Below are 16775 nucleotides of genomic sequence, written 5' to 3' on the forward strand. Positions count from 1 at the left end.
TTGAATTCACTGGAAGTGAATTCCCCTCCTTGATCAGTTCTAAGGCATTTGATTCTTCTACCACTTTCCTTTTCTACCAATGCTCTGAAAGCTTTGAACTTTCCAAAGGCTTCAGACTTGTCCTTCAAGAATGTGACCCACATCATTCTTGAGAAATCATCTGTAAGAATCATAAAATACCTATCTCCCTGCACACTCCTAGTTTTCATAGGACCACCCAAATCAGTATGCACAAGATCAAGTAAGTTGTCAGTTGTGAAATATTTACCTTTGAAGGTTGAGGAAGACATTTTCCCCACTTGACATTCTCTACACAAAGGATTTTCCGGTTTGCTCAGCATCGACAGTCCTCTAACTGCCTTGATCTTACTGGCCTTCACAATGTTATCAAAGTTTACATGGCAGAGTCTCCTATTCCATATCCAGCTATCATCAAACTTAACCATAAGACATATACTTATATTTGCATTTAGCTGAAATAAGTCACCTTTCGTCTGCATACCGGTGGCCATTAGATCACCATTCTTTCCTTTGATTTTGCACACTCCATTTTTTAATTCCAGAGTGAGTCCACTGTCATTTAGCTAGGCAACACTCAACAAATTATGTTTGAGACCTTCCACCCAATACACATTGTCAGCACTGCTCTTTCCATTTAGAGAGATGGACCCTCTTCCTCTGACCATAGATGGTGCATCATTACCAAAGCGAACCACACCACCATCATATTCTTCCAAAGATAGAAACTTGCTTCGGTCACCAGTCATATGATGAAAACAACCACTGTCAGTAATCCACTCATTGGAATTATCAAAGCGGGAGACAAGAGCCTTCTTGTCTGACACATCTTCCTTTACTGCAACAAACACAATATCTTCATTCTCTTCATCTTTTGATTCCTCATCAATGACACCTTCATCAACTACAACAAAATAGTTTCTCTGGTTTCCTCCTTTGAATTTATTGAACCTCTCTGGTTTGTCCTTGTTGTCACCATTAGGACAGTTTATAGCAATATGTCATATCCGGTTACAAGAAAAGCATTTCAAAGGGAGCTTACCTTTGTATTTACCAGTTCCTTTAGGAAGTTTCCTGGCAAGAAGAGCTTCAAATTCCATCAGGATCTCCTCATCATCCATTTCTCTACTCTATCTTGGTTCACCACTGGTGCTTGCTTCTTTTCCTTTTCTAGATGGTACAGCAGAAGCTCTAAAAGTTGATTCAATCTTTTGAACACTGCCATCAAAACTATTTAGCTCATAGGCTGTCAACTTTGTAATGATGGAGTCTAGGGATACTTTAGTCTTGTCTATTGATCTCAACTCCTGAATAGCAGCAACCCTTATTGCATAGATCAGTAATAAGGATCTCAGAACTTTTCTTACCACAGTGGAATCTTCCATTTTACCACCTGCACTCTTGATATCTCCAACAACAGTTTTGATTTGTATTCCATACTGTTGAATGGTCTCACCTTCAACCATCTGCATGTCTTTAAAATTCCCTCTAATGCTTTCTTCCTTAGCTTGTTTTACATGCTCATCACCGCCATAGATATTCTCAAGAGTGTCCCATACTTCTTTGGGATTATCTTTATCTTGGACATCAATAAATGCAATGTCAGATAAGCTGTTGATTAGGGCTTCCATGACTTGCCCATTCTCCTGTATTTCTCTCTTTTGATCATCGGTGAGAGTACCGGTAGGAATAACAAAAGCATTCTCAACATAGCTCTAGTGTTGAGCACCCATGCTTCTGATGTAAATCTTCATTTTGTCCTTCCATATTTTGAAGTTATCTCTGTTGAACTTTGGACCTTCCCTCTTCATCATTACAATAGGATCTTTCCCTCAAGCAGTTAAGCTTACAACACAGAGGACCTGGAGGATGCTCTGATACCAATTGATAACTCAATGATGAACAATAAGTACCAAACTGGTACTAAGAGGGGGGTGAATCAGTACAGTCACTAAAACTTTTCCCGAACCGGTTTGACTGCAAATACTACAAATTTCTGACAGACAGTAACACCGATCTGAAATAGAGTGCAACCGGTAAAGCTAAGAATGACTGTGACAAGCATTAACCAGTTAATCACTTAGCTTTCCACTCAACTTAATACTACACTTACATTTCACCGTTATGCATGAATAGGTAATCTATCATCAGAAATATAATAACAGCTAGCTCAGCATGATTTACCTTTAGACACAAATCACTTAAATCATCACATGAAAAATACTACACATGACACACAGATTTTTCACGTGGAAACCCAACTGGGAAAAACCACGGTGGGGATGAATACCCACAAGCTGCTTTTGAACTCTTTAGAATTCTGCTCTATTAGGAGCCTAGTTCGCTTAAAGACTGTTACAATAGGTTCTACTAGGAATCGATCCTATTAGAGATCACCCGGTTAAGGGATGGCTAAATACCCGGTTAAGGGTTAAACCCTGTTAGAGGTTGCCTTGTTAGAGGATTTCAAGAACTCGATGATTTTGAGTCACCCTGTTAAAGGATTTATAGCAAGCGGGTTAAAGCTACCCAGTTAAGGGATTTTCCAACTGTTGAAGTGGTTAAAGATCAACAGGTATTACAATGATCTGATAATAGCACTCAATGCCTAATGCAGATCTACTTAAGTTCCTTCCTTCTGCACACACACTATGTAGGAATCAATCCTCTTATCTCATATGGTCTGGCAAGAATCACGTATCTCTACACTTAGATACACACACACCATTTGCCAACAACCTTAGTATGAAACATAGCATCGACCTTATAGGAAATAGATAGGTCGGTAGCATAAACCCTAAACCCTAAACATTTAGGTTAAGCAATTTAGACGGTTCAATCATGGCCATTGAACACTTTGCATTTGAATACAGCAATCTTGAACAGATCTCAAGATATTCTCCATCGTTCGTTCTTCACCATTTCATGGAGGCGATAACCCATCACGCATTCTCCACCGTTTATAGGGACTTCGCACATTCCCGAGGCAGATAGGATCAATCTCCTTCATGCAAGATCATTCACGTGCACAAGGCTGATGTGGCAACACAATCTGGTCTTGATTACAATACTAGCTCATCACACAATGTCATCAGTTGAATCACACAGGCTTGGAACACTTCCACCAAAAACCCTTAAGCTAAGACTACCAATCGGTAGTCATGCCATATTAAGCCTTAATAGAAAACATTCCATATGTTGGTTCACATTCCAACATATCGGTTCACTTGGACAAACATACCGCTTCACCTATTGCTCATATACCGGTTTATACCGCTATACCAGTTCTCTTTGCCAGCTGCTTAGCTTCAATATACCTGTTCACTTCTTTGCACATATACCGGTTCACCACATTATACCGGTTCACTTTTCAGCATATTGCCAATTCACTCTCCTGTATATTGACATCAATGACAACGTAATATCATCACACAATGTCATCATACTCTGCATAAATGCCAACAAAACATAAGTCAATTGCGATCTTTACAAGGAAGTTTGCAATCAATCAGGAGATTTGTTTCTCAATTGGTCGATAGGTGTCTTCCATTTACCCATCTTCTACATAAAAATGTTCCATTCAAATGGGATACAAAATGTGAAGAAGCTTTCTTGCAAATAAAAGAATATCTTATGAGTCCTCCAGTATTGATATCACCAACCAATGAGAAACCATTGTTACTCTATGTCTCAGCAACAAGTGTATCATTAGGCACTCTCCTAGCTCAACATGATGATGAAGGAAAAGAAAGAGCAGTTTATTATATCAACAGAACACTTGTTGGCTATGAGTTAAATTATTCCTCAATTGAAAAGATATGTCTAGCAGTTGTATTTGCAACCCAGAAGCTACGACATTATATGTTGATTCATTCTGTAAAACTAATAGCAAAGATAGATCCTCTCAAATATCTATTGAGCAAGTCAACATTGACAGGGAGACTAGCCAAATGGGTTATGATACTGAGTGAATTTGACATATAATATGTTGACCGGAAAGCTATCAAGGGACAAGTCATCGCTGATCAATTGGTTGATGCACCTCTACATAATAACATGCCTTTGCACATCGAATTTCCTGATGCAGATATCTTGACAGTAAGTACAAACTTTTGGGAATTATACTTTGATGGTTCTTATACCCAATATGGATCAGGCGCAGGAATATTTTTCATCACACCTCAAGGACACACAATTCCAAAATCGTATAGACTACGATTTCCATGCACCAATAATACTGCAAAGTATGAAGCATTGGCTATAGGGATTTAAATGGCCATTGAATGGAATGTCAAAGAACTACATGTCTATGGTGATTCACAACTTGTCATAAATCAAATAAATGATGAATATCAAACAAAGGATGATAATCTTATGCCATGCAAACAGTTGATAGAGGAATTTAAAAGACGCTTTAAAGAAATCACATTCACCCAGATTCCCAGAAATGAGAATAAAGCAGCAGATGCGATGGCTACAATAGCATCTCTCTTGCAAAATAAAGAGAATCAACAGCATTACGAATTTCTCGTGGAAGATATCTTAACCCCTACCATCCAATCCCAACATACCTATCGAATTTTCCATATATCAGGAACCAGTGAATCCTTATACGGTCAAACATACCAATATTTGAAAGATCATATGCTTCCTCTAGAATTATCTCGTAATCAATGAAGAAATTTTATCCATCAGTCCTATCGCTATACAATTATTGTTGATATCCTATATAGGCGTGGTCTAGATGGTACATTGTTGAGATGTCTTGAAAAAGATGAATCTGAGAGAGTTCTTAATGACATTCATGCAGGTATTTGCGGTACACACTCAAGTGTTTTAACATTGGCTAAGAAACTTATCTGTATGGGTTACTTTTGGCCTACTATGGAAAGAGATTCATTCACCTATGCTAGAAAATGTAAACAGTGTCAGATCCATGGAAATCTAATCCATGCACCAGCACAAGAGTTATATCCTATGACAGGATCATGGCCATTTTCACAATGGGGTCTTGATTTGGTAGGAAAGATCAATCCCTCAACTTCTAATGGACATAAGTTCATTCTAATAGCTACTATATATTTTAATAAGTGGATTGAAGTAGTGCCTTTAACAATAGTGACAAGAAAACAAATATCATCATTCATCTTGAATTACATAATCTGTCGCTATGGCGTTCCTATGACCATTATCACTGATAATGGAAGACCATTCAAAAATCAAGATGTGAAAGAACTATGCGAATAGTTTCATATCCAACATAGGTTCTCTACTCCATATTATCCACAGGGAAATGGTCAAGCTGAGGCATCAAACAAAACTATCTTGAAAATCTTGAAGAAAATAGTAAATGAAGCTGGAAAAGACCGGCACATTCAGCTAAATCCTGCTCATTGGGCATACCTAACTAGCATCTGCACTCCAACAGGGGCAACTCCATATTGTTTGGTCTATGGATCAGAAGCTATATTACCTATAGAAGTAGAGATACCTTATATATGTGTATCCTTGCACGGTTTTATACCAGAAGAAGAACAACGAGTCTCTCGACTCCAAGAACTAGAACTGATTCAGGAACGTCGCCAAAATGTAATAGAACATTTGAAAGTATACCAAAAAAGAATGGCAAGAAGCTATAACCACAAATTCAAGCCGCGTATTTTCCAGATTGGAGATATCATTCTACGGGAGAATCCAAGAAATCAGCAAGACCAAGAAAAGAAGGGAAAATTTGAACCAAAATGGCTAGGACCTTTTGTCATAGTAGCAACATATGGATCCAGAGCATACAAGTTATCTACCCCTGAAGGTGATTGGTTTGATGAACCTATCAATTCTATCCATCTCAATAAATTCTATGCTTGAGATATAAAGTCCTGAAAAAATCAATAAAAAGCATATAAAGTCCTGAAAAAATCAATAAAAAGCATATAAAATCCAAAAAATGCAATAAATTTAGATGGTGAAAACCTGGTAAACAGGCGCTATCTAAAAATGTGAGTTCCTCCATCTATGAGATTGCTTTGTGCACCTATCCACTCCATCTTATCGCATCTATCATCGCTATCTATCACTAGCTTATCCATTTCGTCTTTCGCATCCATTGCTCTAAACCATTTAGCAAGAAATATGCAGCTTACCAACAATTATCAATCTTTGACATACTTGTCGTAGTCACTATCTTAGATTTTATCAGCATCGATCAATCTGCATTTGTATCTCGTCATGGTTTGGATCTTGATCAATTCATACATCCATAATAAATTTTTGTTTCCACTGGGGGCAAAATCCTAATTCCTTTTGCTAAGGTGATCTTTTGAATCTTTGAAAATCCAAAAACATTTGAAAAACTTAGAAAAACCAAAAACACCTAGGGTTTTGAACCAGATAAAAAGCAACAAAGCAACAAAAATCATGGTATTTCATAACAACTGAATCGTCAAACTTAGAACATGAAGAATCAACTAGCAAGCTATAAAGGATTGTCAAACATCACTCATTAAGATGATTATATCAGTTAATGACCATTAGAACATGTGAATGGCATACAAGGTTCAGTGTTTATATCTTGATTTTATTGCTAATCATGTACTCTATGCAACTCAAGGATGTCCATGACTAGAGAAGCTATGATGGGGCATGATTATTTTCTTTGATTGTTGTATATGGTTTATCTCTTACTACGGTATGAACTTGTCTCAAGATATGATCGGTAAAAGATCAAGGAGGACGTTCCAAGTCATGCATGAAAGGAGATAATCCTTGTCCGTTTTGCAAGCAATACTCAGGTCAACTTGATCCATTATATCAAGTTGCTTGTATTAACTTGCTATATCAAAATCCATGTAAAAAATACTCAGGTCATCTTGAATCATTATGTCGAGTTGCTTGTATTTTCTTACAACATTTTAAAAGCTCAATGATGAAATCAAGAACTGTTGCAAGATCACATATGAAGAATGGTAGTACAATTTTTAGTTAGATCATTTCATTAGCTCATTATTCATCTGCGTTATAAGCATTCATTGTCAAGTTGCATTATAAGCATATCATTTCATTAACAAATCAATGGTCATAAATAAAGATTGACTATTCTTGGACAAACAAAAATAATTTTCATTTAATCATTATAGGTGCATTTTAATCATCATTCATTCCATTTTAGTTGCATTTTATCATTGCATTAGTTTGCATTTAATAGCATGCATTTCATTTATCATGTAGTGTATCATCATTATTATTTGCATTATCATTCCATTAACAATCATTTAGTTGTATCTTTGCACTTAGATTCATAATCATCATAAACATTACATAAAAACACAAAAATATTTCATATAGATCAATTGCATTTGCATAATCAAAAGCAAATCAATCATTCACTTGCATTCCATATAGATCATTTTCATTTGCATCCAAGATCATCGAAAATCAAAACAAAAACATATAATCACTACATCCATATAATCAAAGCATATAGATCATCAAAACATAAAGCATCATCATCACATAGAGTAACATGCATATAAAGCATCATCATCATATAGAGTCCATATCAGCATATAGATCATCATAAAATAATAAAAGTCCAAGTATACAATGATATCAAATAAACAATACAAATGCCTCATCAAATACAAATCAAGTCAAGGTTGTCATGTACCACTACCACCTGACTATGTCCATCTCTGTGGTTGTGGGCGAGAAGATCCTCTAGATGCCTGTCTCCCATGCTCGCCACTCCTCTGAGGAGGTCCCATGACCCCACCACTACTAGTATCCATCAAGATGGTGGTATGATAACTACCTACTCTCTGGCTCTCTACAACTGCCTCCTCATATCGTCATCGCTAGTAGGAAGTCTCCTTCACGGCCTGAAATAGTGCTCTAACAATATCCACCGAGAGAGTACCTGATCCAACCTGCTGAATATGATCTAGAAGACCTTGAGTATCCTGTTGTCTCCTAACAGCTCTATCTCACTTAGTAATAAGAGTTTGTACATGTGCTCGAAGTTGATCAATCTGTGCTCTCAAACTGTCAATAGTATCCTACCCTAGCACATCATGCTCTGGTATAACCACATCTGGCACATCATGCACTAGTGCAACCTGCTCTGGTACATCCTGTTGTGGTGCATGAATCCTAATCCCCTCACCACCAACCTATCCAACTGCTAGAATCTCAGTACGAGTAACTCTTTGAATCCGTTGTTTAATCAGGGGAACGTGATTCTCAGGATCCTCATCATCTCCACCACGCACTGCAATAACTCAAGGATCTAGCTGAATCTGTCCGAAATCAATGCCTCTCCCACAACCCCCATCTAGTCCACTCATCATGCCTCCTGTCAATGGTAACCCTCTCGGTGATCTCATACCAGTCCTACCATTCTCTCTCCCAATCCATCCAACATCCCTCCCACCCATAGGACGTGGTCTCTCAATCCTGCCAGCTAGTCCAAATGGCCCTCCACGGACTTTCAATCGACCTCCCCTCCATCCAGGTCTCCTACCACCACCTCCATCCCCACCATCATCTCCACCTCCCCCATCCTCATGAGAAGCTCTAAGCTCTTGTCTCCGTCTTTGTTTCCTAGAAACTGGATCATTTGAATCATCATCATCATCTCCTGAACTAGGAGGAGGATCTGCTGGATCAGTAATGCGAGGAAATGGATGAGCTAGTATATACTGAGCATACTCTACAGTAACCCCAGGATCATGAATGTGTAATCTCATATCATAAGCCACTCTCAGAGTAGCAAAAAACTCAACACAATCAATCTCAAATGACAACGAAGATCCCCAATCTTGTCTATCTCTATACCGTCGAGCATATATTGTCACACCAGTAGGCATAGGCTGGATGATACCAAACTGTCTCAAAATCTGACCAATCAACTGTTGCTCAACAATAAAAGGTGTCTGACCAATGAGATATCTACTCTGCATAATACATGGTAATGTTTGTGCATCATCCATCCATGGCTCACAATCAAGATATGGTCTCCAAGTGATGTTGTCCAAAGAATCAAGCACCCAACGCCAATACTCCATCTTACCTAGCTTATGCTAAGTAAGGATACCTGCATAGAAATATACATATGTCTACCTCTCTCCATGAACTCTGTGATGGATAGGTCGAGTAACAGCAATGTACTCCCATCACTAGATCTATAATAAAGTGCATCCAGTAGATAAACTCGCAGTCTCATCATACACTACCTGATGAAGATCATGATATAAATGTGCCAGCATGCAAACACCCCAAGCATATCGAGTACGATGTTGAACCATACTAAGGAGAATCTCACCCCATCCAATTAAAAAACCTCATGATCTCCTATCAGGACATATAAATCCTCCAATCAAACCAGCAAGAATAACAGGAAGAGCCTCATAATACATCACCATATCAACCCATCGGATCTCTCCTCTACCAATGCTCTCATCAGCAAAGACAACTCTACAAGCCTCTGTCCCAACCCGATCCCAATAATCATACTGCACAAGCTCACCAGTCACTGGGATATGCAGAATCTTGTAGACATCCTTCAAAGTCACACTAATCTCACTCGTCGGCAGGTGGAAAGTGTTATGCTCGTTGTGTCATCTCTCGGCCAATGCTGTCAACAAACCTCTTTTATGTGTAATCTTAGGCATATATAACAAATGGCGTAAACCACAGGCATCTATGTGTCTAATCTCAGCCTGGGTCAACTCCGGAACTAAATGACGCACTACGGGTAATTTCTCCCGACACTAGAGAACATCAAGTTTCTCCTATTTTATCAAGAGAAATCAATCAAATCAAGCTAATCAAAGCTATCTATCAATCAAGCTAATCAAAGCTATCTATCAATCAAGCTAATCAAAGCTATCAATCAATCTAGCAATCAAAGCTATCTATCAATCATGCAATCATGCAATCACTAAATCAAGACCTTATTTCTTTATCAATGCATATTAAACATGTTAAATCTACTTATCAAATTGATTTTTAGCTTTTGCACTTATCAAAAATATCAATTTAAGCAAAAACGCTATCCTATTGAGCATTTGCGCCAAACTACAACAAATGCGCTAAAACTAAATGCAAATGCGCTAACTTAGTGCTATGCGCTATCCTTTTTAACAAAAGTGCTAAAACTATAGGCATAAACGCTAATCCATGGAAAAGCGCTACCTTTTTGGGCATATGCACTAACAAATAACACATTTGCGCTACCCTATGCATATGCGCTAACAAACAACGCATTTGTGCTAAACCTAGCTGCATATGCACTAAAACAAACTGCAAAGCGCTAAAATAATGTCGAAAAAATAAAAAAAATTAAAAAAAAGGCCTAAAACATGAAATTTTGAATTCAAACTTGAAAACAAGGCTCAGGATAAGATATATACCGGATTCCCATACTCGACAGGTCGCTGGTAATGTCGAACTCGCTCAAATCAATGGTTCTCCACTGGAATCACCATTTCGCCACCTCAGCAAAAATATTTTTAAACAAAAAGCTGACAAGGATAACAATGAAGTTAAAATTAGCCTTGGTTAATTTTATATTTACTATTTTGAAGAGTAATTAATTTCAATGGGGCAATTTAATTTGTTTTTTTCAAATGAATTTAATTGACTAAATTTTTATTATCATGAGATCAATCGTTCAAACCAGAATCAATCTCCTGAGGAAGCACACAATCAGGATTTTCAATCTCCATCAGGCACATTATCAAGACTTGATTTAATCTTTGAAACAATGTTGTTTTCACATCATTTCAAAGAGGGGCAAAATGTATACACATAAAAATTGGCTATGAGCAATTAAATAAATATTTTATATTTATTTAATAATTATTTTTCTATTAAATAGTTAATTTGAAAAGATTAATTTATTTAATTCATTTTCATGTCTTTCTATTGATTGATATTTTATTAATTAATTCATTTATCATATTCTTCTAATTAATTAAATATCTAATATTTAATTATCCTATTCTTCTAATTAATTAAATATCTAATATTTAATTATTCATTTAACCAAGTTAATTAAATATCTAATATTTAATTATATCCTCCAAACAATTAAATATCTAATATTTAATAGTTATTCTCCTATCCTATAGTCTCAAATATTAAATAATTCCTAAATTATTTAATCCCTTATCCAACTCCCCCTCCATCTCCACTTCATCTTCCCTTTGCCAACTCATCCAACATGTGGCTAAGAAAATTAATATTTCTTAAATATTAATTCATCATTTATCTCCAACTTCCAAACTTAATGAAAATTGTGTACGTACACATATTTCATAACCATTTCCTATATTCTCTCCAACACCCTCTACATCTTAGGAAGGACTTGAGTTCACTTGTCCTACCATGCCTAAATCTTCTCCAACCATCCCTAGATTCCCTCAGTCAACAACTCAGTCAAGGTGAGATGAGTGACACTTGTCTTCTTCTTCCCCCTTTCTCTCAACCTTCACCTTTGCTCATAGCCATCCAAATCTGTAGATCTGATCATGACCTTTGATTTGAGCCACATCATCTTATCCTCTCAAAGTCTATAAAATCAAGAGCTTCAGTTGAGAGAGAGTTAGACTTCAATAGTCTTCAAAATAGTTTTCAATCAATCATATGCATCTGTGAGTTATTGAAGCAATTAGCAAATAGCAAATATCATTTTAGCAATATAATCATATAGCATTATCATTTTAGCATAATCATGTAGCTTTGCATATCATACTATCAATTAACTACAAGTTATCAGTCCATTCTTCATATGTCATCTTGGAAGCCAACAGTGCATTGTCTGAGAGCACACCATCTGCAACCAAGAATAGTGGAGTTAGGACACAATGAGACATAAGCCATGAAGGTAAAATAATGTTTTATTTTAGTATGTATTTCATGTAGTTTCATTGCTGGATTTTGGATTTCCTATATGCATTTCCATTGTATTTTGTGAAACTAACTTATTGCAGGTAACATTCTGAGGATGAAGTTCAAGCTCACACAGTATCCATATGGAGGAAACTTTGATTTCAAGGCATACACAGATGTTGATTGGGCGGGAAATGTTGATGACCGAAAAAGCACAACCGGTAGAGCATTTTTTCTTGGAGGAAGGCTTGTTTCATAGAGTAGTAAAAAGCAGAGTTGTACTTCATAATCTATTGTTGAAGCTAAGTATGTTGCAGCTTATATGAATTTCACACAAGCTATTTGGATGAGGCACATTTTGGAAGGTTTTAAGATGAAGATTTCAAAACCTATAAAGGTTTTATGTGATAACACAAGTGCCATAAATATTTCCAAGAATCTTGTTTTGCACGCACGAACCAAGCACATTGAATTAAAGTATCATTTCTTGAGGGAAAAATTTTAGAGCAAAGATGTTATCTTAGAGCATGTTTCTACCAAGGAGCAGCTTGCATATATTTTTACCAAGCCAGTGCCTAAGACTAATTTTGAGTATCTTATAAGTCAGTTAGGGGTTATCCCTCTTCATGAAGTTAGTTGAACATGATGGTGATTGCATCAGTCCCTGAATCAATGGCGGAATTTTACAAGGGTTGATGTAGAAGTGGATGTATTCCACAGGGGGAGCATCAAGTTGTAGTATGTTATTGATGCACAGTGAAAATTTAACTTTACATATTTTAATTTCAATTTGGCATTGTTGTCAAAGGGGGAGAGAATTATGTGATTATGGGAAGGAAAACCAATGACAGACTAAAGACAGAGAGAACATGTGAATACTTGGTAATGTAAACCAGGATTCCTATTCACAATCACAGCAGCAAAGCAATGGTGTTGATATTTGTATTGCCATCAATGCCAAAGGGGGAGATTGTTGGCATTTGCATGAAGATTGCATTAATGATATGTTATTTTGTTATTGATGTCAATTAAACCATTAATGATATTGTTGATATTGTTGATATTGTTGTTATTGTTGATATTGTCTTATAACTGGTAGGAAGAGCTTTGAGAAGGATATTGTAAACCGGTATGTAAGTTTGTGAGTTGAAATGGTAATCGGAGTAAAAGGTTAAACCCTTTCTATGTTATGTAACCGGTAAACCCTACCAGTTGTTTTTGTTAAACCCTAACCGATTAAGGTTGTTAAATTGGTTATGTTGGTTTATGATCTGATGTTGAGCGATAATGATGGTGACACGTAAGGTCATTGTATGAAGACAAGTTCAAAATGTTTTGGTGTGATTGTTTGTCTATGGAATGAGCAAAGTGTATTGCATTTAATGCAAAATGCATGATGAGTTATTAAGCTCGATGAAGCAGTAATCAAGGAGCAGTTGAGGTTTTCTTGATTGATGTGTAGAGATTGTTATGAAATCCAATGGTCATGCTTGTACCAACTTGTTTGTAATCTCAATGAGAGGATTAGATTTTTTATTGTGTTACCGACCTAATTTATTTGTATTTAAGGTCAATGAAGTTGTTTTGTTAAGAGTTGGCAAGAGTTGGCAGAAATCAGTTGAGTGTGTGGTTGCTGAAACAGAGAATGAGTCTGCAGTTTGAGTAAAGGTAGATAGAAGTTTAAATGGATCTAATCAAGCAAGTGTAGTTCTATTCAGACATATCAAGAAACACCTATTGTTTTCTAGCAATTATAGCAAAAGTGAAATCCCCTAACCGAGTAAGCTCTAACAAGCTTTGTTACTTACTAAATCCTCTAACAAGGTGGTCCATTAGATTGGATTTTCAAATCCTCTACTAAGGTTACTCCTTACTGGGTATTTGCTTCTAAAAAGGCATTTGAGTCAATCCCTTAACCGAGTGATTCCTAACAAGATCAGTTCTTAACAGGACTTTTGTAAAAGCTTTAATAGGCTTGGCTCCTAACAGGGCAAACTTCAGAAGAGTTCAGCTATTATCTTGTGAGTCTCATCTCACTGTGGTTTTTACCTATTTTGGTTTTCCATGTATAAATACTTGTGTCATGTGGTGAATGTTTTTGTGGTTATGATCTTATGGTTGATTTGATTAACTATTTAACTATTTTTGATAAGGCATGATAACCAGAAGCATTGAGAAATGAAGCATTGGCATATGATAAAGCATTTGGATGTTTACAAGTTAAATGTTGTTTACTGTTAAGTTGATGTAACAATCAACCGGTATTCTTATGAGTATTGATCTTGACAGTGGTATTTCATTGATAAGTTTACTTTATATGTTTGAATTTGAGTTTGGGAAGTTTGTATCAGTTTTTCTATTTACTGTTTCACCCCCCCCCCTCTCAGTAATCTACCGGATACTTATTCTTTCATCATACCATCAAATTTATTCTTCTCCCAAAAGTTGTCCTACTCTTGAAGATACTTTGGTGCATGAGGCTGAGATCACTAGTAATAATTCCAATTCCCACTCTACTAAAGATGAACCTTTCATGAATAAAGAGTTTAATCGAGTCAATACTATTCATGTTTCTGGTTATGAGAGGCCTAGATTTCTTCAGCATGCCACTCAACCTTAAAACCAACCTACGATTAATTTTAACAAGACCAAGAGACCTCTTAGATACTTCTTAAGTGTTGCAAAATTCATATGTGAATAAAATTATGGAAAGAAAACTAGCACAAAAATATCATTTTGAAGTGTCTCACACGTATAACATTAGAAACAATGAGAAAAATTCCAATGTTCTTCTCACTTCTCTTCCCCCCCCCCCCCCCCCTCATCTTAAGAAAGATGTTGGTAGGGAACCTAATCTTGTTGAACAAGACCATGCTATCTTAGGTAAGTTCTCCCTTTGGGACTTGATTCAAACTTCACCTTCATACCATGAGTCGATCCAAGAAGACTTACAAAAGGTATTTCCTCGTCCTTATCCTAAAAATAATAATATTTCATTCTCACAAGATGAAATGCCTTCTTTAGAGGTTGAAAATAGAAATGATCCCCCCATGATCACACCTAGCATTCATGAGAATAAGATAAGTTGTACCTTAATTGATAATGGGCCAGCACTTAACATTTGTTGTGTTGACTTATTAGATAAGATAAGTTGGGATTACTCTTCTATTTGATCTGATTCTATATGTTCATGGCTTTAATAATGTTGCTAAAGAGTTACTTGGTATAGTCATTTTGTCTATCAAAGTAGGACTGGTGTAGTCACTAGTTAGGAGGGACCTCAAAGAGATCAATCCAGACTAGGAAGCAAGAGTAAACACAATGAAAACATGAGGATATGATGGAGGCAATGTAGAACTGTATGAATTAGATCATAAATAACTGATTACAGATAACTGGTAACATCCAAGTTACAATATTTGGCTCACTGGCCTCCTACATACATGCTCAATTACAGAATTGGTCAACTTCGGACCTCTAAATCTTCAAATAGGTCTTCTATGTTCTCACCAATTGATTTATAATGCTCAATTACAATGATTCATATGATCCAAGGAGATCCGGGTGGCCCAAAAGGGATCAAATGTTGAAGAACACGATCAAACATGTAAAACCAACAAGTCGGCCTCTGCCAAAGAGATTCCTCTGGAAAATCCAAAGGATGAAGTGCGGATCAAAGGGAAGGTTGACCACACACCAAAGAACATTGGAAGCCAAAAATAGGGTCTCTGCAAGCTACAGAAAGGGTCCACAAGATTCTTCAAAAGCAAAAAAAAATAGGTCCAGGTGGTTTTGGTGTCCAAAGCTAGAAAACTATCTCGTAAACCAGAATCGATAACTTGTCAGAAAATGATCCAAATGCTTCATGGTTTAGGAATAAGGAAGATGATCATGTCCTCAAGAAAAATCCAATTCAACAAGATCCGATGAGCCAATGAAAGGAAATACAGAAACAAATTCTGAAACTGCAAAATAGAAAACAAAACTGGAAAGGAAATGTTTTTGGTTGATCCAAGATTGCCAAGAACTGGGGATGGTCTTGCATCAGACATCCGGAGTTGTTGAAAAAGTGATTCTCTCACTTTGTTGGGGTCAGAGGAAAACCAAGGTGGTCCAACTCTTCTTGAGAAATCCAAGATGAATCTTCAACTAGTTTGTCCTTCCATTTCATAAGATACTCCTTGTACTGATTGCTCTGAGTACTACGCCCAATCCTAATGTCCAAAATGTCTTCAATCTGCTCTAGTTCCTTCTGGGGAAACTATTTCTCCAAGTCTGCAATATTGTCTTCACTAAATTCTAATTCATGGTACCAATGTAGATCTGTAATGTTGAATATAAGTGAAATACTCAGACTATCTGGTAGCTCCACTTCATATGTATTTCCAGAACTGAACTTCCTCAAGATCTTGCAAGGTCCAAACTTCCTTATCTACAACTTGTTATAGGTTCCAACTAGAAATATTTCTTTTCTTAGATACACCATCAATTCATTGCCAACTTCAAATTCCTTGTCTTCTCTTCTCATATGCTTTCTCCTTATACTTGTTGTTCATACCCTGCGAATGTTGCTTAACTTGAATATGCAAGGCCTTCATGTGATCTACAAATTATTTTGCCTCTACACTTTGCTTATCTTCATTACTGATATCTCTTAACTCTGATATACCTCTAGGGTGTACTTCGATAACAATATCAAAATGTGTTCTTTCAATACTCCTATTTACTGAATTATTGTACACAAACTCTGCTTGTGCAAGAATCAAATCCCAACTTCTGGTTTTCTCTCCAACTGGGCATCTCAACAAATTTCGCAAACTCTTGTTTACTACCTCTGTCTGTCCATCAGTTTGTGGGTGAAAAGTAGAACT

Source organism: Cryptomeria japonica, chromosome 1, assembly GCF_030272615.1.
Source record: "Cryptomeria japonica chromosome 1, Sugi_1.0, whole genome shotgun sequence".
Classification (NCBI taxonomy): Eukaryota; Viridiplantae; Streptophyta; class Pinopsida; order Cupressales; family Cupressaceae; genus Cryptomeria; species Cryptomeria japonica.